Here is a 23,765-nt window from a genome sequence, read left to right as displayed (position 1 = left end):
CAGTAATGAACACTTTCTTAGCAATCATACCTGGATTCTTAAAGGTAGCAAATTTAATACTGTTTTGAAAAAAATACTTTTGCACATTTCAAGGACAGCTGGCAAAAATGCCTTGAGAGTTATTTCAGCCCTCAGCCTTCTTTCTTCTGCAGTAAGCAAACTATTTTAATGAAATTTATTACTTGTTGCTGAAATAGTTAACTGAGTTAACTATTAAAAATCTGTGTACAGTGTAAAAGTATTCAGTGACACAAAAGCTTTCTTTAACTACACGGATTATTCTCCCTCTTAAAGAAAAGATTATGGTGTCAATCCCTTGGCCGTGCTGCACTGAATAAACACTGGCTAGTAGCTGGCATTTCAATTATCATGATACAGCAAATCTGTATCCTTTTAACTGCAGACAATCCAGATGACCTGCCCATCTAATTCTAAAATCTCTTTTAGACTCAAACATATCTGGAATTCCATAATGCTGCAGGCCAAATCCTGTCTTGCTTTTCCTGATCACATACTGCAGCAGACAGAGACCCTCAGATGATGTCACTGCCCCTTACACAGTATTATACCCATTCCAATTATTTCTGTGGAAGGAATCAAGGGAAAGTACCCTCTTTTTTGCCCATCTCATCAACTGCATTTTACCTTCCAAAGGCCTAAAAATACAGTGATTGACACACAGACTAACAACATATCCTAAAATCACTGCAGATTCTATGAGAAGTGTTAGATACCACAATTGGTGGGGATGCATTATAAGCATGTAAGAGAAAAATTAACTCTCTGTACACATATCCAAGCCCTTCCAATATCTCAGATTTCAAATGAAACTGGATGGATACTAAGACCCTTTTATGCATTTGGTATCACATCAAAGATTACTCTTTGTCAAAAGATTACTCTTAGTCAAAGCTGAAACAAGTGCAAAAGCAATCTGACAGGAATGTGTGTGTCTAAGGCAGCTCCACAGAGCCAGAGTCAGGAGTCCAGAGGAGCTACACTAAAAGCCAGACTTTCAACAAGGTACAGCTTATAAACTCTTTGTTAATCAAGGCTGCTATCATCTGTTACATGCTGGTGGTACATAACTTCCTTACTCAAAATCTGAAACAGCCCTGTGGCAAGATCCAAATTCTATTCTTTTCTAGAATAATAAAACTGCATACAATCCTCTTCTGCTGTTTGGTAGTGTTGGGCGAAACTTGATTTTTTTTAATTTTAGTTCTGTCCATGGAATCTCTGAAGGCAGGCAGACTGCAAACCTCCAAGCCTCCTACCCCTTGGAGCAAGGGAGTTGTCTCCCTCCTGTACCACTGTTGTGCCAACAGAAGCAGCGTCTCTTGGTCTCCTGCAAAGCCAGCACTTCCTCAGCTTCTGTGAGCACTAATAAAACACTTTCAAGCAGCCACCAGTGCATGTTGAGAAAGGAGAGCTTTTTCCCTCCCTAAAACACTGACACAACACACCAGTTTAAGCCACAGGAGATTTGCCTTCTCCTGTGAGATATGACAACAAAGCCCACCTCACTGGATCACTTTAACAAAAAGGTCATGACTGTATCAAGAGCAGTTACATAAAGACAGAATAAACTTACTTAAATGAATCAGAAGGCAGAGGTGTAACAACTTAAAGAGTAGTTATAATTACCTTTAATTATTAAAAAGTCTTGTCACAAGAATCAAAGATACATCAGGGGAAATCTAGGCTAATTGTTCAAAAATTGTATTGTAGTTTAGTATTTTGTAGTTACAAGGACATGCTTCATAAATTATCTACTTTAAGTGGATTGAAAGGAAATTTTGACTGTATTTTAAAATAAATACTGTCAAGAAAGTCTGAGTAACAGATCCATCATCACTATCAAATGACACAGTTTTTCCCCTCAATATTCCAAGAACCTGCATTGATTTTTGTGTGAAAATAGCACTTGGCTCTTCATGGACTGGCCACCTTGTGCAAACAGGTCTTCAGTGAATTTTGATAAATGTTTTGATAAGGCTGGTTCTTGCTGGTGTGAGAGACTTTAAGACTGGAATATGGTTAGGGCACATAGCATAAGAGGAAATACAGCAATGTCCAAAGCTACCTGTCTTGCAATTTGAAGCTTTCGTTAGTGTAGACAAAGCCTATTTTCCAGCTTAACTCTAGCTCTTTCATTTTGCATTGTTATTTTTGGACAAAAACTGCTTTATTGACTAATCAAAGCAAGCATCCATTTATGTTATCTATTTATCTAATCTCTAAACAGCACTTAAGTAGAAGCACAGAAATGTTCCCATCAAATCAGTCTTCCAGAATACATTAGAAATGCTATCAGCTTCCACTTGCTAACATCAATTCTATTATCTTAACCAAATCTACTTTTTATAGCATACCCATAAAGATCTGGAAAATGCATTCAGGAAGGGGAGAAAAGGCCACAGCTTGCCTCATATCACTGCATCCATGTGAGAAAGCTCTGCTGACAATTTGCTGTGAGTATTGACTACAATGCTCTTACATGCTTGATGACATTGAAGAAAAGGGTTATTTGGACTGAAACAAGAAAAAAACCCAATTTCTTCTGCAGGCATAAAAGGAACATCCACTAACAGTGTTACAGCACACAGCAGCCTTTAGGTTTAACATATCCTTACATTGGGTTTTGAAGCTATTTAATAGTTTACATTAAGATGCAAAACCATGCAGTGTCTCTTCAAGCTTTAGGGAAAGTATCTTCCTCCTGCTCCTCCTTCAATAATTAAAAAAAGAAATGCAAAACCACTAAAAAGGTCACAGAAAAAGTTTCACAATCAAACTGTTCAGGCATAACCTTTAATATTGATAAAGAATCAATGCTAACCCATCCAATATTACATTAAAATCAACACTTTCAATGGCAACAACCAGTCATGAGAACAATTTTTTTTTATACCTTACATATTGAAGTTCATAGAAAGGACAGCAAATAGGAAAACAACTGCATATCACTCACTGATTCTTACCTACGAGTGCAGAAAGCTGACTTAGCTGTAAGGTTGGAAATCATTTCCTTGTGAAATACTCCATAATCTGGAGGCCTGATTCTGATGTTCTGAACTCTCCTGGGTCAGGAGCTGCTGAGCAATAGAGCAGGCCCTCACCCAACACTTCACAAAGGCACCTTAACACTCTGTGCACTCACACCTGAGGACCAAACCATAGTCCCAACCCCTTCTCTAGTGATCTTTCACATTCCTGATTTACCTTAGCTGGGCACAGAGTGTCCCTCTGGGACTCTGAAATCCTCACTGTGGTCACACCACTCACGTGACAGTTCCCCCCACCCTGCTGCAGGACACTGCTCTTCTGGTGGACTGACACAGAACAAGAGCACACTAACTGGAAAATAAACACAGAAGCTGAAAGTTTCATTTGAATATTGTTTTTTAAACCATCTCACTTGGATGATCTGTTTTGAATGCACCCCCTCCCGAGGAGGGCAGAACAGTGGCCCCTAAAACAAGCACACCATTAAAGGCACTGTATCATGTGCTTGCAAGCACTGCTCCATGTGCAGCCACACTACAGGCTGCAATGCAAAAAAGGAAAAGAAAAAACAGAAGTCAGCAAGCAAAGTTTCAAGCTATTTGTTATCCTAACAAATGGGTGTGGATGAAGATTCAATGGCCACACAAAGTACAAGCAGTCACTGTAATTCAAACCCCTTCCAAAATGGGCTGCGCATCTTTGCTCTCCACCTGCATTCAGCACAAATTCCAAACCCAAGATATTCTTCTTTAATTAAACAATGTATTCCAACAGCAGTATTTTAAGTGCAGGCTAGAATCAACATGCAGAATATGATTTTTTTCTTAAAGCTCCAGGGAGAGAAATTGATACTAATTGAATAAAAAGTACTTAAAAGCAAAGTAATTGATTCATTAATCTGCCTTTATCTATTTTCTGAACAATGGAAAGATGTATTTAAGTAACAGCAAATTACTGAGACTCTGAGACAAAGTCACCCTGTAGTGCCTCTTGTCTTTTACAAAAGGAATAGAATGGGTAACAAATTCTTTAAAAATGAGGACATCTGGCTATGACACCTGTAAGTACCATAAGAAAACATTACATCTCATCTCTGCATGATTTAAGCCCTTGGGAGTGCCTAGCAAGGACCAGTATCATCTGTTCTAGAATGCTCCCAGACCAGAATTTTATTAAGCAGTTTTATTACATCCTCTCTGTTAAACACAGCTCTGCCTTACCACAGCCATAGTCCTCAGGTTCACACATCTCATCTTCCCAAAATACAACATTCCTCAAAATTAACATGTCTTTCTGAGGATTCATTCCCTCACACCTCTAGTAAGACCTCTAGGTCACTGTCATGTTAGCTAACACACTGCCAATCATCAGCATGACTTCTGCACTCCTCCATGTTTCAATACAGTAATATTCATTGTGCTGAATGCTACTATACTGAATTGGGCCACTACATCACTACAACAGCACATTCTTTTTTTCCCACACATTATTGCCTTCTATGTCCAGAGGAATTCAGAGACTGAATCATCTGGCCTGGCTTCCTGCAAACACCTGACCCTGAGCACTCTTTTACTCACCAAGACTATGGCTACACATCATAACCTGGCACGGCTCCTCATGCAGTCACACACTTCATCCACATCCCTGTCATAATAAATCAAAATAAAGGTATGTGCCTTTTACTGGATTATTTTACTGTCAGAAGTGAGGGGACAGAAAAGAAAAAAAGGTTCAGGCCAACCAAAATACACTTATTTCCCCAGCTGTGTTGATGGAATGAGGAAAAGGGAACAAGCAGCAGGACTGTGGAACTACATAAATCAGCACTGAGATTGAAGAACATTTCATCTATATCCTTAGAGATCAATTATATATTCCTATTCTGTCAACAGAAACATTACAGGAGGTTGTAGTGCCCCTCCCAGCTCAAAACTATAACCTCCCCTGTGTCCTCACATATTACCATCCCACTAGTTGGATTAATCTGACTGCACTCAGCCACTGTGAGGGAGAGATGAATCCACTTCTTTCATCAACCCTCCTCCCTTTAAATACACTCTAAATGTGACTGGGAGCTGGGGGAGAGCAGGGTGGAACATCCAGTTTAAGCACACGAACAAATGAAACATTAAAGGTGGGGATACACTAAAATCCACTCATGGCAAAGACAGGAGGGATGACAGAGTAACAGCAGCCTCTCTGAAATGGAAGCTGCTCAAGCCAGAAGAGAAAGAAACTCTGGCTTTTCCACATTATTCAGGCTGACATTGTTTGATAAAGGAACATCCATAAAAGCACTTAATCTTAAGATAATATTTTATTTAGAAAAACAAAAAGAAAGCAGCAGAAGCACACCAACACACACCCAGCTCCTCCCTGCCAGTCCCTAATCTATAATGACATGGTTTGCAAATCATTCAGCTACTGTCAGCTGGAAGGAACAAACTCAGGATACAGTGCAGGAATGCAGTTACTGCAATCCTTCCCAAAGCTTAAACCACCATCCTCTGCACTGAGAAATGGCTCACAAATTATAACCATAGCACACTGCCAGTATTCTTACTTTTTTGTTAACATTAACTACTTAACTACTACATACAAACACAGGTAAGAATGAAGATAATTATTTACCTGATAATCCTGAAAAATATATGTATTGTCCTTTAAGAAGACTAACTTGTAGATATAACTTTTTAAGTAGTATCAAAAAGTTGGTTTATGTCAGACATTTCTTGAACTTCTGAACAGTAAGAAGTGCAGTGTTAACTTTTAAAATGATTTGATGTGGTACATCCCATTGTAAATGTAATATAATTAGCCACCACCCCAACCCTACAGATATGTAAGGAAACCAGTACTACCCACTAGACTGGTGACATCCTTTGTTCTAGTCACTTCAAATTTAATAAAATCAGCTAGGTTTCTGACATAATCCCAGAAAGAAAATCTAAATATGAATTTGGTTTATGGTGGGTATTTACAAAATAATCAAAATATGAAACTGCTCACTTTTAAGTCTACCCACAAAAGATATTTTACTGCTTTCACTTGTAAGGAAGACTTCATCTTGAGAAACCATGTACAAAATATGTCCATTTAAGCAGACAACAGACAACAATCATGTGGGAAATACAAGATGGTATGAGCCCATATTCCTCATTTTCAGCAAGAAACACGACCAACAATAACTATTTGACAAACTAAATTCACTTTAATTCTACATACATGCCAAATGCCAAAATACAGCTTCCAGAGTAAAGCTTGTTTCTAACTGCAGTTAAATAGCAGCATTCCTGGGAGATAAGCTGGATTCAAAGAAACAAACAGTGATTAAATCAACACACAGATACTATTACTTGCTTCTGTTTTCTTAGCTGACTGAATCTGAAGAAACTGTCAACTACCAGAGACTGCCTTTATACAATTAAAGAATTTACCATCTCTAATGTTAACTGTGCTTTAGTGTTCATCTTTTGTTCACATTCCCAAATATATTATGGTACTAGAAGCATACACACAACCTTCAGCCCTCATGCTTGCCCTTATTATTAAGTATGTTAATTGTCTAGCACAAAAACCTCATGTATAGTGTCATCTCATGCCTGATGGCTATAAAACACTTCACACAGAATCCTCTGGAAGTAATTCCTGTATCACTGAGAGCATCTGCAATTCTGGCTCTAATCCTCATAACGAAGTGCCCAATTTAAATCCCGGAAGATGACGACAACAAATATCTCAGCAAATCCAAGTCACAAAAAGGGCACCTTTCTCTGCTCAGGCATTTATTTAGTAATTTTCAAAGGAACCACATTTCCTTCTACATCCTACTTTCAGAAAGGAAAATGTTTCACTAAATCAAACAGTGGGAAAACTTTATTACCTCAAGAACACCTGAAGCTGACTCTGACTCAGGGTAACTGCTACAACCAGTTCTATTTTGAAGACAAACAGGAATCTTTTTAGAGTGAACAAGGTGTCTCTGACTGGTACTTGGGTACAACAAATACATTTTAGACATTATGTTTGTCATGCTTTTGCTTGAAGGAAAATCAGAGTTAACATTGAAAAGAAATGTTTTTTTAAACTCTAGTCAAGGTAAATACTGTGTTCTTGTAAAACAATTAGAAATACTTCAGAAACGTGAAATATTATGAAGGCTGAATTAAGAGAAAGCCTGTGGCTACCCACTTTATTGCCATGATGATGGAACTGGTCCATTTTTACAACAGTTGTGTCATACTGAACAACACCCTGGAGGAATACTGACTACAAAAAATGTTAATTTAACTAGACCTAGCATGCTTGTCCCCATCACTATCTGTGGCTCTGGTCTTCAACACTGAATACACTCTGCTTTGCACACAGACTACACTTTGCTTATTTGTGAATTTACCCAGATTTCTGTATTTTTTACTCCTCTTATAAAAACTTTATTTTACAAGTATTTGTACACTGAATTGAGTTTTAAAATAATCATGAGCTTTGCAACTGGAGAGACGCTATCAATCCCAGAGTAAATTCAATTGCACGTCTGCCAGAGAAGTCAAACAGAAGAAGAGATGAAAGAGCAACTGCACAAGCCCACATTTCAAGAGAAACAGAAGCTGCATTAAATGGACTCAGAACTGAATATAAGGCTACAGTATTTCCCCAAATTCCCAATTAAATAATAGACATATGTAGGTATGTGTATATACACAAAAAGATATAGAGAGAGAGATATGTGTACTGCATGAGCAGCACATGAGTGAGAGGTTTCTGACATGAGCATGGCAAGTTCTGCACAAACACAGGAAGCAGCAATTGTCCTTATATACCTTAAATGTCTGTACAGTGTATTTTGTTCTATGTCAAAAAAATTCAGATTGACTCCTGCATATTTAATTTCAAATTATGTATGTGACTCCTCTGTTGTCAAACACAGACCTTTTAAAAGAATCCATTTCCATTAATAAGGCATTACTAATTATATCACAGGAGTTTGACAAACAATTAATGAAGCTACTTCACAGGACCTTTGGGGGGTAACCTTATACTCTTTTTTAGTTATATATAGCAGCAAGTAAAGAGAATCTATGCTCAAATTGCTGTTAGAATTTCTGATTACTGGAACTGTCCAGCTCCATCCTCATCCTTCAGAAACATGAAGGTTGCCAAACTTTAACTGCAACGTGATGCAGAAGTGATACTGCATTGGTGAGCGAGTTTCAGGAATGGACAATTTAAATTCCCTGCCTTTACCCCTACGCTTCTCCACTATATGAAATGTCTACCTAAATGGAACTGCAAGAGTTCTCCATAACTGCTCTAATTTCATGGAAAAGGTCCTCCTAAACCATGTGGTCACAAAAATGATTGTGCAAGTGACTTGCAAGGTCTTCTGCTCAGCCTCACCAGATGGATCAGCTTTCTCTCTGCTGCCAGTAAATGCTGAATGTGTAACTTCCAATTGTATCTGTAATCCTAGGGTTATAACATCTTCTATCATGTTCTGCTGAAGCTTTGGAATTCATACCCAATTAAAATAAAGCTATTTTCCAAAAGAGTTTTAAATCAACAGTGCATTCTAAAAGGTGTCGCTTTCCGTTTTGTTGGGCTTTTCTTTTTTTTAATCAAAATGCTAAGCTGTCTAAAACCTCAACAGTTCCTCTTTAGCTTCCAATGCACACCCTTTGTGCGTAAGTTTCCTATTTAAGTGATGAGCAAATGCAAAACTGGAAGTGAAAGAGACAATTACTTTGCAGAGCAATTGTTGTTAAACCTTCTGTCAAGCACAACACAGCTAAAAATGAATTTTAGCTGTTTTAGTTTTTTGTATTTTTATGTGTAAACTTGAAAGCATGCTATATGAATGACACTGGCTTATAATTTTGCTGTTCAAAGCGAACTATAAAAACAGACTTTTGCTTTTTCCTAGCCAGTTTTGTTTTCTGAGTTTGTATTCTGACTTCATGACGAGTACCTTGAGTACTGATATTACTTTTACATCATACCCACTAATGGAAATCATTAACACAAGGAAAAAAAAAAAACACCATCATTGATTTAGCCACCTTCAAAAGCCACACAAGAGTATTACACTAGGTGATGCCACCTTGGCCATAAAAATGTGCTTCAATATGCTTAGAACAGAGAATTCAATCAAGTGTCAAGAAGTTTCCTTATTCTGATTACATACAACTGCTATGCAGATCTACAAATCTGGCATCTTGTTACTTAGAAATATCAGAAAGACCAAAGCAAAATAAGTAAGGTTTTGAAGTGTCCTTCTAATCAATCTCTGCTCTAAAGATACAATTAGTTATCAATTAAATCGATTATGTATTTTTGCTGGAATAACCTGTTTCTAACCAATGCTTTCCTTATTCTGGAGATGCAGAAATCCGGGCAAGACCTAAGTCTATGAATCCCCTCGGACTACAGCCCGGCAGGTGACCTACAACGCATAAATCCGGTCACTATGTACAAAGCCCAAAGCAGACCTGTCCTAGCCTCGCCTTCCCGCAGCAGTTCCGCCCTGGCACGGCGCAGCCCCGGCGCCGGGGGAGCGCAGACAAAGCGCCGCACGCCCGGAGCCGCAGGCCGGAGCCTCCCCAGCCCTCTCTGCCCGCTCCCTCCCAGGGCGGCGCCCGCCGCAGCACCGGGGGGAGCCGGCACAGGAAACGGGGACAAAGCCGAGCCGATGCCCATCCCCAGGCACGTACCCCTGCCCGCAGCCGAGCGCAACTGACAAAACGCCCAAAAAAAGCCTCCCCCAAAAGCCACCCCGCCCTGGGCGCGCTTTAAAGGACGGGGCCGGCTGTCAGCGGCGGCGCCGCGGGGGGACCGGGCGGCCCGCGCAGCCTTTTGTTGTTTGCGCAGCGGCGGATGAGAAGGGAGAGGAGCTGAACACCCCACGCACCCACACCCAAACACACCCGCCCCGGGTCCCGGCCCGCCGGCCCCGGCCCGGCCGGCTGCCCCCGCTCACCGCTCGGTGCTGCAGCTCGGGCGATGTGCGCAGCGCTCGCTGGGGCGGCGGGGGCCGCGCAGCCCGGGGCGGGGAGGCGGCCGGAGGAGGATGTCAGCGATGGGCGGGCGAAAGGGAGGAAGGAAAAGGGTTTTTGGGGGAGAGAGAGGACCGGAGAGAGGGAGGGGAGGCGTGAAAGAAGCGAGTCAGCACCACGGCGGACCCAGCGCTTCCCGCAAGGCGCTGGCAGGGCCGCGGTGGTCGGCGCCGGCGGAGCGGGCGCTGACAGCTGCCGGCAGCCGCCACCACCGCCCCGGCTGCTGCTGCTGCGGCTGCGGCCGCCGCCCCTGTCCCGCCCCGCGCTCCCCTCCCTCCTTCCCTCCCGCCCCGCCTGACATGGCGGCGCCCCCCCTTCTCCCACAAGCGCCCGCGCGCCCTTCTCCCCCACCGCCCCCCCTCATGGCGTCACCCTCCCGGGAGCGGGCAGCGCCGGCGGGATGCTCTGAGGGAGCTCAGGTGCATCCCCGAGGCTGCCGGTGCGGGCCACGCTAAACCCTGCTGAGATTCGCCTCGTCCGCCTCGAGTGGATGTCACCGGAGAGCAGATCCCCGCGGTTCCTCAGGGCGCCCGCGGTGACACTGGGGCGGCTTCGCTCCAAGGGGGCTCCACTGCTGTTGCTCCTCGCGCTGGTTTGACCTTCTGTGGTGGAAAGAAGTTCAGGGTTATGGCATCGTGAAACTGATATCCCCATGTCAGTTGGATGCCTCTGGGAAAATCTTCCGCTCCCTTTAAAAAGGACATGGAGGTGCTGGAGTGTGTCCAGCAAAGGGCAGCAAGGCTCGTGAAAGGTCTAGAAAACATGTCTTAGGAGGAATGGCTGAGGGACCTGAGCTGGTTCGGTTTCAAGAAGAGGAGGCTCAGGAGGAACCTCATCACTCCCTGGAATAGGTTTCCCAGGAAGGTGATGGAGCCACCACCCCGGAGGTGCTCAAGAGGCACCGGGATGTGGCACTGGGCAGTGTGGTTCAGCGGTCATGCGCTTACAGGGGCAGTGTGGGTGGATGGTTGGACTGCATAATCTTGAAGGTCTCTTCCAACCATGACTTCATGAAATGTGCTTGAAAATCTCCGCAGTGTGCAGCGGCTCATGGAGCAAGTCACAGAGAAATCGGCTGAAGGATGAGTTCTGTGTTGAAGGTTGGGCCCCCACACAGAGCTCGGTGTATGTTGCTAATATATTTCAATGCCCTTGTCTTTGTTCTGCATAGAAGTAAGTTAAAAATCCCTGCTCTTACACTGGTTCACACATGAAAAGTAAGACTTTTATGAGAACTCAGTGATACTTTTCACAAGAACTATTTTTTTGCAGCTCCCAATTTCATTCCCACTCTTGCTAGAGAGGAAGGAACAGCCACTGCATTTTCTTTGTACTATGTTCCACTAGGTAGAAGTTAAGCCCTGACAGGAAAGATGGAAGGAATTGAGGTATAAGATAGAAAAAAAAAAAAGAACAATTTAAAACAACAAAAAAACAACCACAACCAAAACCCAAAAAAAACCCAAACACCAAAAATATTAAATATAGCAAAGCAGTAAAATGTACATTGTAAATCATCAGGGATTGGTGACAACCTATTGTTATTTTGTGATTGTTATATTGATTATCACCTGGGCTCCACATAGAATAGAATAGCATTGCTCAGTTGGAGGGGACCTGCAATGATCATTTAGTCCCTGCAGTATGTACAGGGTGTGAATCACAACCTAATAGAAGAACATAGAGGTATAGTGGTAAATCAAAATATGCAGACTCACCTAAGTGGTAATATTTAAAATATTCAAGGAAAGCAGAGCTTATGTATGCTTGCCCTCATGTACAATGCTGAGCAAGTCTACAGAAGAGCAGATGTGAGAACAAGAGTTGGGTGACAAAGCAAGGCTCCTAAGAATAAGCAGGAAGTCGGAAGAGGAATCAGAGTTAATGTTGTTGTCAAAGAGGCAGAGGAACAGGAAGAGTGACAGAAGCCCACAAGAAACAAAGCAAAGTTAGGGGAACGTGGACAGTCTTCATACTGTAAATACAGAGAATCATTGCTGGATTTGAAAAGTTGAGGAAAATAAAGTATACTTACCGAATTCCACTCTCAGGTTGATATCTTACACAGATCAAGCTGTCCAGCAAAACCCAGTTTTGATACAAGTATTTCCATACAGCAGTTTCTTGAGTTATTCATCTCCATTTACAACTTTTCTCTGGCAATTTTATATTAATGGTTTAATTAACCACATTCTAGTTTTGACAGGCAATACAACCTAATTATAACAATGTGAAATATCTCTTTGCACAGTAATAGGAAAGGGGAAAAAAGATTGAAGGGCATTCCTTTACACAAACTACATTTTAAAGAGTTATGCCAATTGGTTCACAGGTTCAGAGTATTCTCATGAATATGCAAGAGATTTAATTAAAAATAGAACATGCCCTAATTACATAATTATGCAAGAGAACTGATTCAAAGGAACCACTCCTGCCTTTTGAATAAACAATATTCATTGCTTTCTTCCTATCACACATTTGCTTTAAAAGATTTCCTGCAATTAGCTGCTTACCCCAGGGATGTGAGCATCTCTGAACAAAGCAACTACTCCAGCTATGACCCTGATTCATAATATGCTGGCTAATCAAGTATTTGCATCCTGGCAATTTCCCACATAAACAGCACACACTATAAGCTCCCTCCTGCAGGAAGGCTGATTAGCTCAATGGAGCTATAGTGCAGTGTTGCTCCTCTCTGTTTATGGCTCACAGCAGAAGTTAGACACAGGGCAGACTTGGTGAAGATGACTTTTCCTCAAGCTACTGCCTGACCTGAAATATCCAAAGAGTTCCTCTTCATTTGGATCTTGTTTTTCTTGTCTCATCTAATGAGAATTATCCAAGTTCATCTAGCAGTTAAAACTATTCACTGCCCACATTTCCATTTTCTCTTCAGGAACTAGTTGTACTGCATGCCCTGATATTTTGATTAAATTATCGAGACATGCTGTCTCTAGTATAATGCACAATCACAGAATCAGTTAGGTTGGAAAAGACCTCTGAGATCATCAGGTCCAACCTATGGCCTAACATCACCATGGCACTAAGTGCCATGTCCAGTCTTTGCTTAAACACCTCCAAGCATGGTGGTTCCTATGATCCTTTGCCTATCACCAGCAAGGTCACCATGCTTTTCTGCAGACTTCTGAGTGCACACCAAAACATAACCCCATAACACATTATATACAATGGTGGATTCTTTTGTCTCAATATACCAATTTCCCTCTTTTCCTGGAAGAGAGAGGGAGGTTTGTAATTCACAGTGGGAGAGCAAAAAGCGAACAGTTCAACTAATGCAGCACAAAGCTCAGTGGTTTTTGAAGTGCAACAGTGTGAGAAATACACACAGCAAACTGAGGTCAGCTTAACTGACATCCACAAATGGGGCAAGCCTCTAAAGAAATTCAGGTTCACTTCATTTAAGAAGTGTGAGTCATTTTATTTTACCACTTGTGATGGGCTGACGCTGGCCAAATGCCACCAGCACACTTGTACTAAAAAAAAAAATATCCTTCTTGGATATGTATCTTAGAGAATCTACCAAAAGAGAATTTTTTTTTTTTAATCTAATCTTATAGTCTATAAAATCTATGACTTCATTTCAGAAATATGGCCACGATAAAGTACTATATTGGAGTAATTTCAACTGCTGCTAAAGTGCTGTTTAAAAGCATCCTGGCAATAATAAATATTGAAAGGCCAGATTCAACAACCTATCTGGTTTTTCATCACAACCACTTGACAGTTGCATATGTTTTAGTTTGTATTTCCTAAAAGAATGTCCTTTATGGAAAAGAGGAACATAAAAACTAGACTCAGAAGTGTAAAGTACCCAGTCCTAGGCACAATTTTAGCCCAACTTTTTTGTTCATATGTGCAATTACTGCATGCAGAACTACCTTTTTGTCAGGGAGTTCAGGCACTTTGGGGTGAAAGGACTGTGTTTTGCTTTGCTTGACTCATTGTCAAATGCCTGAACTTACCATTGGGAACCCACTGTCAGGCAAGGCATTAATTCTAAGTAAAATAAACACTGATCATGATCCTGCTTCCCAAGTCAATAAGCTTTATTTACATGCAAGTGAATTCTCCTTTTCAGAGTCACAAGGATTTCAAGGAAGCTATAACAAATGGAAGCCAGTTTGCTTTTCCCTGCTGTTTTCTCTCCACAGAGAAATAACAAAGAAATAAAGCATGCAGTGTTAATTCAAATCTTAACACTTAATTTCTGTTATATTTTTTAAAACAGAGCAGGATACTTGCACTGGACATTTTGTTAACAAGATCTTTTTTTAACTCTCAGTTATTACAGAGTTGTGCTGCTGCTAAAGAACATAACATACTGAATGAAAGGTTTAAGCAGCACATTCAATTAGCTTTAAAACAGTTCTGTTATGAAAAACAGACTTCTAAACCTCAGGTAATGCAGTTAAAATAATCACTGGAAAGCTAGAGAATTTGCACGTCAATATTAATGTGAACATAGAGGAAAATACTAGAAAGCTTCAGCAACACAGCTATATTTATATATCCCAAGTTCCACTGTTATCTTCAAAGTAGTAAGTGATCAAGGAGCTAAGGATTCCACCCTTTGACAAGTTCTAATGCTCTGTGCTATATGAGGTTACAGACACTGTCAGTATTCTCCAAGATCCTTCTTTAAACATCAAAATTCTGAACAGGTTAAGGATTCACAGAGGAGAGCTTCTGATGATAATTAGACTTTTATTTTTACTCCTTGCATTCAAGGAATTCGTTGCCACCTCTACAAGGGAATGTTTACACCACCACACTCACTGTGCTCCAGCAGCAATTTCTGCTCTGCCTGCTCTCATATCTCTCATTCCATTGAAAGATGAAGCAACTTTCTTCCTCACTTCTTTCCATATTCCACAGTCACCTGATGGTTAACTACCAGCACCTTTCTAGCTTGGAAATATTCTCTCCTCCATATTCACTCTGCATGACTTTTAGTGCTTATGCATGAAGAAAGATAACATCCTATTTAGGTTCCTCCTTTCCTTCCTCCATACTTTCACTTCTCAGTGAGTTTATTCTCCCCTGGGGTTCCAGTTGCTTATTCAAGGTTATGAGGATTATTAATCTCTGCATATGAGTCACAGGAAGTTACATTTATTTCTGTATTCACCTACCTCAGCCACTGAACCATTGAAGTGTATTTGGTCCTCCAGAGGAAATAAAAAACATGCTGTGGCTGGAATATCACACAACTGGAATAATAACAGAATAAATTCAGTCTATGGTACAGTACTTCCTGTTCACCCTCCCATAACCTTACTTCCCAACTATGACTCAGCTCCCTTTTTTATCTTTATATTGGGATAAAGCCTAGTATTGATGGGGAAAAAGATTATTCCACAGACACAACAAACAGACTCTTCCAAACACAACGTCATGTGTCTTTGTTCAAACCCAGGAACATGTAGGAAAAGCAGGGGAAGAAAAGGATCACCTTTACAGATTTCTAAGTGTCTGCTTTCTTACTGCTTCCATTATCCCTTTCCCTTTCTTAGAACACCAGCTCTTTATTACCTCTATGGTTTGTCAGCATTCCTTTAGAGATCTGCTAATTCATCCAGTTTGCCTGCCAGATTACTTGCAATTAGATTAGGTGAGACTCTTTCCTTGGTTATTTCAGTAGCCATTTTAGGATGCTCAGCAAAGGAGACTTATAGATAACCTTTTTTTCATTAAATCCTCCAGAGTTTCATTATGAAAAACGTTTTTTCCTAAAAATAAAAACGCAAAACAAAACCAACCTGTGAAGGCTGTAATTTCAGTGACACACCAGTGTAAATCTGGGATAATTTCATTAAGCAGTACGCGATTTTTCTTATTTTGAGAAGTGAATCTTAGAAAATGTAGGAAAAACACTAATGATTTTCTAATCAACATCAGCCAGAGGCACAGACTAGAATATAAACTTGCCTCAGCACCAGGAAAACTGGTGCTTCCTCACACAGATATAGGAGATCTATTCTCTTTATTCTCACTGAGGTTCCTACATACATTTAGAGAAGAAGGAAGCTGTGATTTTTCAGCTGCCTTTTATTAAAGCTTATGCATAAGCTAATCACAAGAAATGCAAATGCCAGTATATGGCTGTATATGACCTTTTCCAAGTAGAAATTTGTACCTACTGATGAAAGAAAGACAACTAAATCTCTGAAGTCTAAAAGCCATTACAGATGAACACCTAATCTGGTCTTTTTCTAAATGTAATTATCAAAGTCCATTGAAAACCAAGCAGGCATCTTGCCCTTCCTGCCCAAGAACATCACTCCTTCACTGTGCATTCTCAAGGGTAATATATACATACAGATATTATGCCAAATTGTGTTATTTTTTTCCTGACTCTTTTCCCTGGCTACTGATTGTCCCCATTTCTCTATATGTTTGCATTTCTAAGGAAGTCCTCACAGATAGGACTTCTTTCTTATATGTTTAATTAAATTATTCTAGAAAAAGAAGATTCTTTCCTACTTAACTCTCTTAGCTGGCTCTTCCTTCATTCACCTGTGTAGCAGATTCTGCACACCTTTCTCCCCTCATGACCATCAATTTGCTTGGCTAAACAAACTGAACTCTTAATCTCTTTAAAAGAGATTCTACATCTCCCTGATTATTCAATTTGCTCTTCTCTGCTCTATTTGCTTCATCTTCCTTGAGCCTAAAGAGCTGCAATTGTTTGTGCCATGGTCACTACCCGAAATGTTTGTTCCCAAGTCAGATTTACCAGTAAACCTCCCTTGCATTTGATGTATTCCTTTTCTGCACATGGCACAGTATTTGCCAAAATTTTATACCCCTTTCTTCTGTTAAATGCTTTTCTCTCTTCCTTAGCTAATGCTCTATATGGAATTATACCAAATTCACTTGGCATTCAAGGTCGATTGGAATTTCTCATTTTTTATGGGAGGCCATTGTACATCCACTTTTCATTGTTGGAGTTTGTCTTAAGTTTGTGTTAAGAGGGTATTTCAGGGGCAGTACCCAGCTGCACTATACTGGGGACTTCATGGTAATACAGTTTGCCCCAAGGGAAAGGGAAATGGAAATGCTTCTGCTGTGTGACAATGGTTTCTGTCATTTCTGTGCCAATGACCAATTATGTCTGTACAGAAAATGGCTTCTCTGAATGTGCCTGTGGCAAGATGGATGGTAGACAGGACCTGGAGCTGAGAAGGGCAGAGTCACTCTAAAAATCAATAGCAAACAGAACTGTCTGTGCTGGATATTTTGTTCCTCATCCTGTCTCCTGGGAAACAGAGCAGATGCAGGATAAGGACAGATGATCTCCCTCCATGGGGCCCATCTCTAACCCAGCCTACCCACACTCAGTGTGCCCCCTGCATTTAAGGGATGTGGAAGGAGGCCTTAGAAAGCAGCCTTGTAGGTGTCTATTTATGAAGAAAACAATTCCTCCTGCACCTGTGTAGAGGCTTTCTATTCACCAGTATAGGTATAAAAAACCCAGTGAGGGGATGCTATTAGTTTGACAAGTTTGGCAGACACTGCTGCATCACATCATGTTCTGAAGGTTTTCCTTGTGCCAAAGACTAGATTTAATTTAGGTAATTTATGCAGCAACTGGCTAAGAAGGCAGTAACCTCATTGTTATGTAGGTCATTACAGATATTCTGAGGCTACAATTTTACTTTAGAGGACAATTATAAAGAAGAATTTAAAGCAGGACTCCTTGGCCTTTGACTTTGGTGGCCAGCTGGGCATAGGAAAATTCACAGAGTGGAGCTTGTAGTCATTTCTTTGAAGGAAAAAATCCATGCTGCCATGGTTATCTATGACAGCATTGTCACTTAAAACAGCTGGACTGTTGGAGGTGTTTTGATTACAGAGAGCAGTTCACTCTGCCACACCAATTAACTACAGCCTCCTGGGAAAGTCCTGGGGAATTGCTGAAACATGCCATATGCATGGTATTTAGATTTTGAATCCATGTATTTTAACATAAGATTATTCCTTAATGTCTAAAATTATTATTTTAATGAAAGCTCAAATTGAAACATATTGAAATTGTTGAATATATTGAAATTGTTTCAAAGACATATATAGTGCAGTTTTTTATCAAAGTTTACCTATTGAAGATAATGTGGCTGCAAACAGGAACTGACACATGCCTCACTTAAAACTAAGACAAAGCTGGGAACAACTGATAAATATAAATTAGCCATGAAAGTGAAATGCACTGCCTACACAGTGTTACACCTCATATTACATGCTGAAGGGCCGCAAAGCACACCATCACCATATGTTTGAAAGCTGCCATGACTCACACAGAGGAGGCTGATGAGTAACAGTATCTTCCTTCCCCAGTGTATAGCACTGACCAGAAATCTCCCCTGTAAATGGTTCCATTGTGGGCAGCAGCTGAACGTGCCCCCCATCCTTGTAATTAACTACAAAACTGTAAAATGGTGCTGCCAGGTTTACTGTGCACCAATGCAGAAAGCACTCCACATTCCTTTAAAGGATGGTTCACACATTTGTCATTTCCCATCCCACTCATTTTGCATCCAAAAGAGGCTGGAATGCTGTGTTAACCATCTTTTTAATTAATTTAACTTCTTTTCTATCTCTTTTTACTTATGAATTCTGAATGAATATTCATACGAACACTCATATGAATTTGGTTATGAATTTTTGGTTATGAGTTCTGTTGGGTAGTGCCCAAAACCAAAGTCCATATTGTAAACAAGTGAGATTGCTTTTCTAATTTACATGTAAACATATAGTAGCTATAAATACTGAAATGACATTGTTAATTACATACAAACATTGAGTGCTAGGTGGCTGTTTGATAATACCTATAAATTATGGACTCAAGTCATTAAGTAATAAGCTGCTTTGTTCCTTTTAGAGAAACTGTGAACCTCATGATTTAAAAGCCTGAGAAGAATGTTCCTGAGATGGAGAAGAGCTCTGCACAGTAGCAGCTCTTCAGCCACCTTGTCCCTTTTTTACTCAGTCCTGTGGAGCTGAGATTTAGGGCTGAGATACCCTGATAACTTACATATGCCCAGCAAGCCCTCAGGTGTCCCCCCGAATAGAGTCCCTTTTGCCCAGCAGCAAAAAGGGGAGAGGCAGCAAATAAAATTAATTTTAAGCATCTCTTGTCAATTCAAGTTGCTCTATAATATCCTATGGCAGAGCTGATTTTTTTCTTTGAAGTGAGCTGGATTTCTTCCTTGGCACAAATTGGCACCTGTGGCTATTTACTCATATGTCAGCTTAGTATTTTGTTCTGTTTTCCATGATGGAATTTTTCATGAGGCCTGAGGAAACTGGAGGTTTTCCAGACATGACAGTAAAAGTGAGATGCTATTTTGGTAAATGTGAAAAGAAGATTGATAAATTCAGAAGACATTTTCTTACATATTCATTGGAACTTAGTTTCCATTTTGTCTTCCATTCTTACAAAATTTTGAACAAATAAGTGTTTTCTCCTAAGTATTTATTGTAGAGTTACTAAGGTCAGAACTGACTGGACTTAGTTTGTTGCAGAATATTTATGCTGTGTCACACCAGCTATTTTCTATATGACACTCCAGGGTAATACAACCACTTGGAAAGCAATCAAGGCAGTGAGACTCTTTTGAAATTTGAAATTCATGGATTTTGTCTACTTAAATAGCCTTAACTACAAAGTCTGTTTTGCAAAACAGCACATACCCCCTCTGCTCTTTCCCAAGAATTTAGACTTTTAATTATTTGAGTCATTCCAGGAATTAAAGTCTGTAGCTTTTCTGGAACCCTTTAAAAACAGCCAGTGTATGCTACACCCCAATCATGATTTTTCCATGGCAAGGATTTCTTACAATTTGTCAACAGGAAGTTCTTTTACAATGAGATATGAATAGTGACCTGAATTTCTTACGATTCTGAAACTTGTGTTTTGCCTGTTAATGTGTTTTGGCTCAGCTGATGGAAGTATCACAGCCAAGTCTGCAGCTGAATCATATCAGTGGGTTCTTTGGAGGCAGCAGTGTGAGCAGAGCACTGCTGAGTGCCAGAAAGCCTGGACTGGCAGGGAGGCTGCTGCAAACTCATCCCACACATGGTCCATCACAGTGGCTTCAGGGCTGCCCTGGCTTGGGCTGGTGCTCGTTGCCTCCTGGCAGCCTCAGGAGATGCATACAGACATTTTTGCTGCCTCCTGCTGTCTCAAGCAGTCACAACACACCTGGAACCACCCTAAGGATGAGATCTGTAAGCAAAATCACTGTGCCTTTCCCTGCAAAATATAAGAAACTCAATTAAATGGGTGTTTGGTTTGAACCACAAGCCACAAACACGAGCCAATGCATTAAATGGACCAAGTCTTCTAGAGCTGATTTTGACTCTAGATAAGTCACTACATAGTGATACTTCTTCTGAGTAAGATCAGACTTAAAAAGGGATCATATAATTTTTTGCCTTTACTATTTCTAGCCCCATGTACCACTCTTGCACTTCCACAGCATCTGCTGTTTGAATATATAACACAAGTAAATCTCACAATACTTGGGTAAATCTTAATCCATTAATGCATGCAAAGCCAAGGCACAAAGAAGTGATTTATATAATTGTGAATACTAATGAGTATGTGATGAGTATGTGCTTCAAGATGATTACATTCCATGCACTTATAAACTCTTCTGAAGACATAAACTGTTAAGAAATAAAATGAGTTCTGCTTTCCTTACTAGTTTGTTTGGGGTTTTTTTAGAAATAAACCTGAATATTTAATTATGGGTTTATTATTCTGTGAATCAGTTTACAGTGATCAGTGGATATAATTTTTAGTATGAAAATGTTATTTTTGCATATTACAGTTCCAGGCATACATTATCCTTTCATGAAAACATTTCAATCTTCAAGTCTTTATGCAAAAGATTGGCCCGTGGGCTCTGCACAGGATGTAAATTAAGTTCTTGTTTGGCTAAATCTGATTACCCTGTAGGGTACCAATCTTGCTTAGTGACAGTGGAAGCTAAAAATTGCAAGCAGGACAGTCCACTTGAAATGGGGCCAGAAAGGGTCAGTTTCTAAACAGCAAATCTGAAGTTTGAACTAGATTGTAATAGCATGCCTAAGAATTTTCAGTTAAACATAGAAGCTGTCTCCTCCATAGCTGCTATCATTGCTTTTAAATATCATAATGAAATTGAGAAAAGCTCTTATTTTTTTAAGTCCAAGTCTTTATTAATCATATGTAAAGATGCTGCAATCACTTTAACCCAGCCTTTAGTCAGTCTGCAGCTTAATTCCCATTTGACACTTCCTTTCTCCTCTCATATTCTAGCAAAATTAATGGTCCAACAGAGAAATTCAGTGAATAGGAAAATGCCACACAATATCAAAACAAAACCACCTCAAGTCAATACAAACTAAACCTATTTGAATATTACCAAAATAATGTTGACTTAGCATATGAGAGAGACTAAAAAGGCACATGCTGACACTACTGAATATGAACTACTGCTGTTCCTTCTGACAGGATTAGCTAAATACTTAAATGATAAGAACACTCCCCTGTATTTTTCCTATACTCAGAAGATGTGCACAGAAAAGTCACTCTTTGATCTATTTCACTAGCTTCAGTTACTGTAGCAGGCTTTTGTATACATAAAAATTTTATTTTTAGTAGTCTTTGGCATCTCCTTAGCTTTCCTTTGATGTCTAAAGGTTTTATGATCAATAATATCTAAAAGCAGCTGGTATTATTGCAATTGCTCTGAGTCAAGGATAAAACCAAACAAAAGTAATGCAACACTGGTGAAAATGATACAGCTCTTGGCTGTTCAGAAAATGTAATTATCTCAGTAAATGCATGTGGTTTTTAGTAATGAGATTCAAAATTTCAGACAGATTAATTTTAATAACATCTTTTCACAGTGGTTCTATTAGATATTTTAAATCTACTTAAATCAGACCTCAACACTTACCTAACAGATAAATACCTCACTCCCTCAATAGGTTTTAGATGAAGGGACTCAGCACTCCACACAGAATCCTAATGAATTTGAAGGGGGAAAAGGATAAAACCAGGGCTGGAGATAGCCTGGGGCAGCACGCCAGTGTCTGAGGGATGGTGTGCCGGGGAGCTCCTTTCATCTGTTGTCTCATGGAGACTGGGGATGGATTTCCATGTGGCAGCAGTGACACAATGGATATTGATGTGTTGGAAACCCCAGAAGTGCCTGAGAACGATCACATGGAAGGTCCTGCTTGACTGACCCAATGTCCTTCTGTGACAAGATGACCTGCAGAGAGGATGAGGGGAAGGCTGTGGATGTTCCCTTCTAGACTTCCCTTTTGACAGCATTTTCCACAGTATTCTCCTGGAGAAACTGGCTGCTCATGGCTTGGATGGGTGCACTCTTCACTGTTAAAAACTGTCTGGATGTCTGAGTCCAGAGTGCTGGTGAATGTGCTGCATCCATTTAGCACCCAGTCACAAGCAGCGTTCCCTAGGGAGCAGTGTGGGGCCAATTCTGTTCAATATCTTTATCAATGACCAGGATGAGGGATCCAGGACCCCCTCAGTCTGCAGAAGACACCAAACTGGGCAGGAGTGTGATCTGCTGGAGGGCAGGAGGGCTCTGGACAGGCTGGATTGATGGGCCAAGGCCAATGGTGTGAGGGTCAACATGGTCCTGTCAACAGTGTCAGACCATGAGGTAAGAGTGTGCCCAGGTGGCCAAGAAGGCCAAAGCCATCCTGGCCTGTGTCAGCAGTGGTGTGGCCAGCAGGAGCAGGGCAGTGACCATCCCCCTTTACTCTGCACTGGTCACAGCCATCCTGGCCTGTGTCAGCAATGGTGTGGCCAGCAGGAGCAGGGCAGTGACCATTCCCCTGTACTCTGCACTGGTCACAGCCATCCTGGCCAGTGTCAGCAGTGGTGTGGCCAGCAGGAGCAGGGCAGTGACCATTCCCCTGTACTCTGCACTGGTCACAGCCATCCTGGCCAGTGTCAGCAGTGGTGTGGCCAGCAGGAGCAGGGCAGTGACCATTCCCCTGTACTCTGCACTGGTCACAGCCATCCTGGCCAGTGTCAGCAGTGGTGTGGCCAGCAGGAGCAGGGCAGTGACCATTCCCCTCAGCTGCTGTGTGCAGTTCTGGGCCCCTCAGTTCAGGAAGGACAGGGAGGTCACTGCTGGAGTGTTCCTGCTCTCTGCAACCACCCCAGAGGGGATTCTGGAGAGGTGAGAGTCGCTCTCCCAAGCCACAAGCAATGGGAGAGGAAATGGCTGGAAGATGCACCAGGGGAAGTTGAGACAGTAGGAATAATTTCTTCCCCAGAAGGGTTGTCAGGCAGCTGAACAGGCTGCTCAGGGAGGTGGTTGAGTCATTGTCCCTGGAGGTATTTAAAAGACAAAGCAGCTCACAGCTTAATCCTAGCATGGTCCAGTGTATGCTGATATTGTTTTTGGGTGACAAACACTAAAATTACACGTTCAGAAAACAGTTGTAATTGTGAATTCACAGAAGCACGATCGAAACCTTCCATTTGAATTCCCACAGCTCCCCCATGCCAAATAACACATATCTGCATGATGAGGCACATTAACTCATCTGACATCGAACATTTTTTTTCCTTGGATTAGTTTGAATAGTGAATCAATTTCCTGATCTGGTTCAGCAGGCAGACACAAAAATGTCCGTGCTAATGGAAGTGAGCAGCTC

General features: G+C 41.0%; 1 protein-coding gene across 4 annotated transcripts in view; it reads right to left on the bottom strand.

Moving 5' to 3' along the window:
• KLC1 (kinesin light chain 1) overlaps positions 1-10,296 on the bottom strand; it is a 43,165-nt gene extending 32,869 nt beyond the window's left edge. For all 4 annotated transcript variants that reach the window (XM_054286923.1, XM_054286922.1, XM_054286924.1 and 1 more), the window contains exon 1: positions 9,983-10,296. The gene's annotated coding sequence lies outside the window, so the exon portion shown is untranslated. The remainder of the gene's footprint in view (positions 1-9,982) is intronic.
• Positions 10,297-23,765: the final 13,469 nt, after the last annotated feature.

The sequence above is a fragment of the Melozone crissalis genome, unplaced genomic scaffold, assembly GCF_028551555.1.
Source record: "Melozone crissalis strain CALT ecotype California unplaced genomic scaffold, PUWL_Pcris_2 ptg000056l_1, whole genome shotgun sequence".
NCBI lineage: Eukaryota > Metazoa > Chordata > Aves > Passeriformes > Passerellidae > Melozone > Melozone crissalis.
Note: the sequence above shows the minus strand (reverse complement) of the source record. Positions and strands in the feature narration are given on the sequence as shown.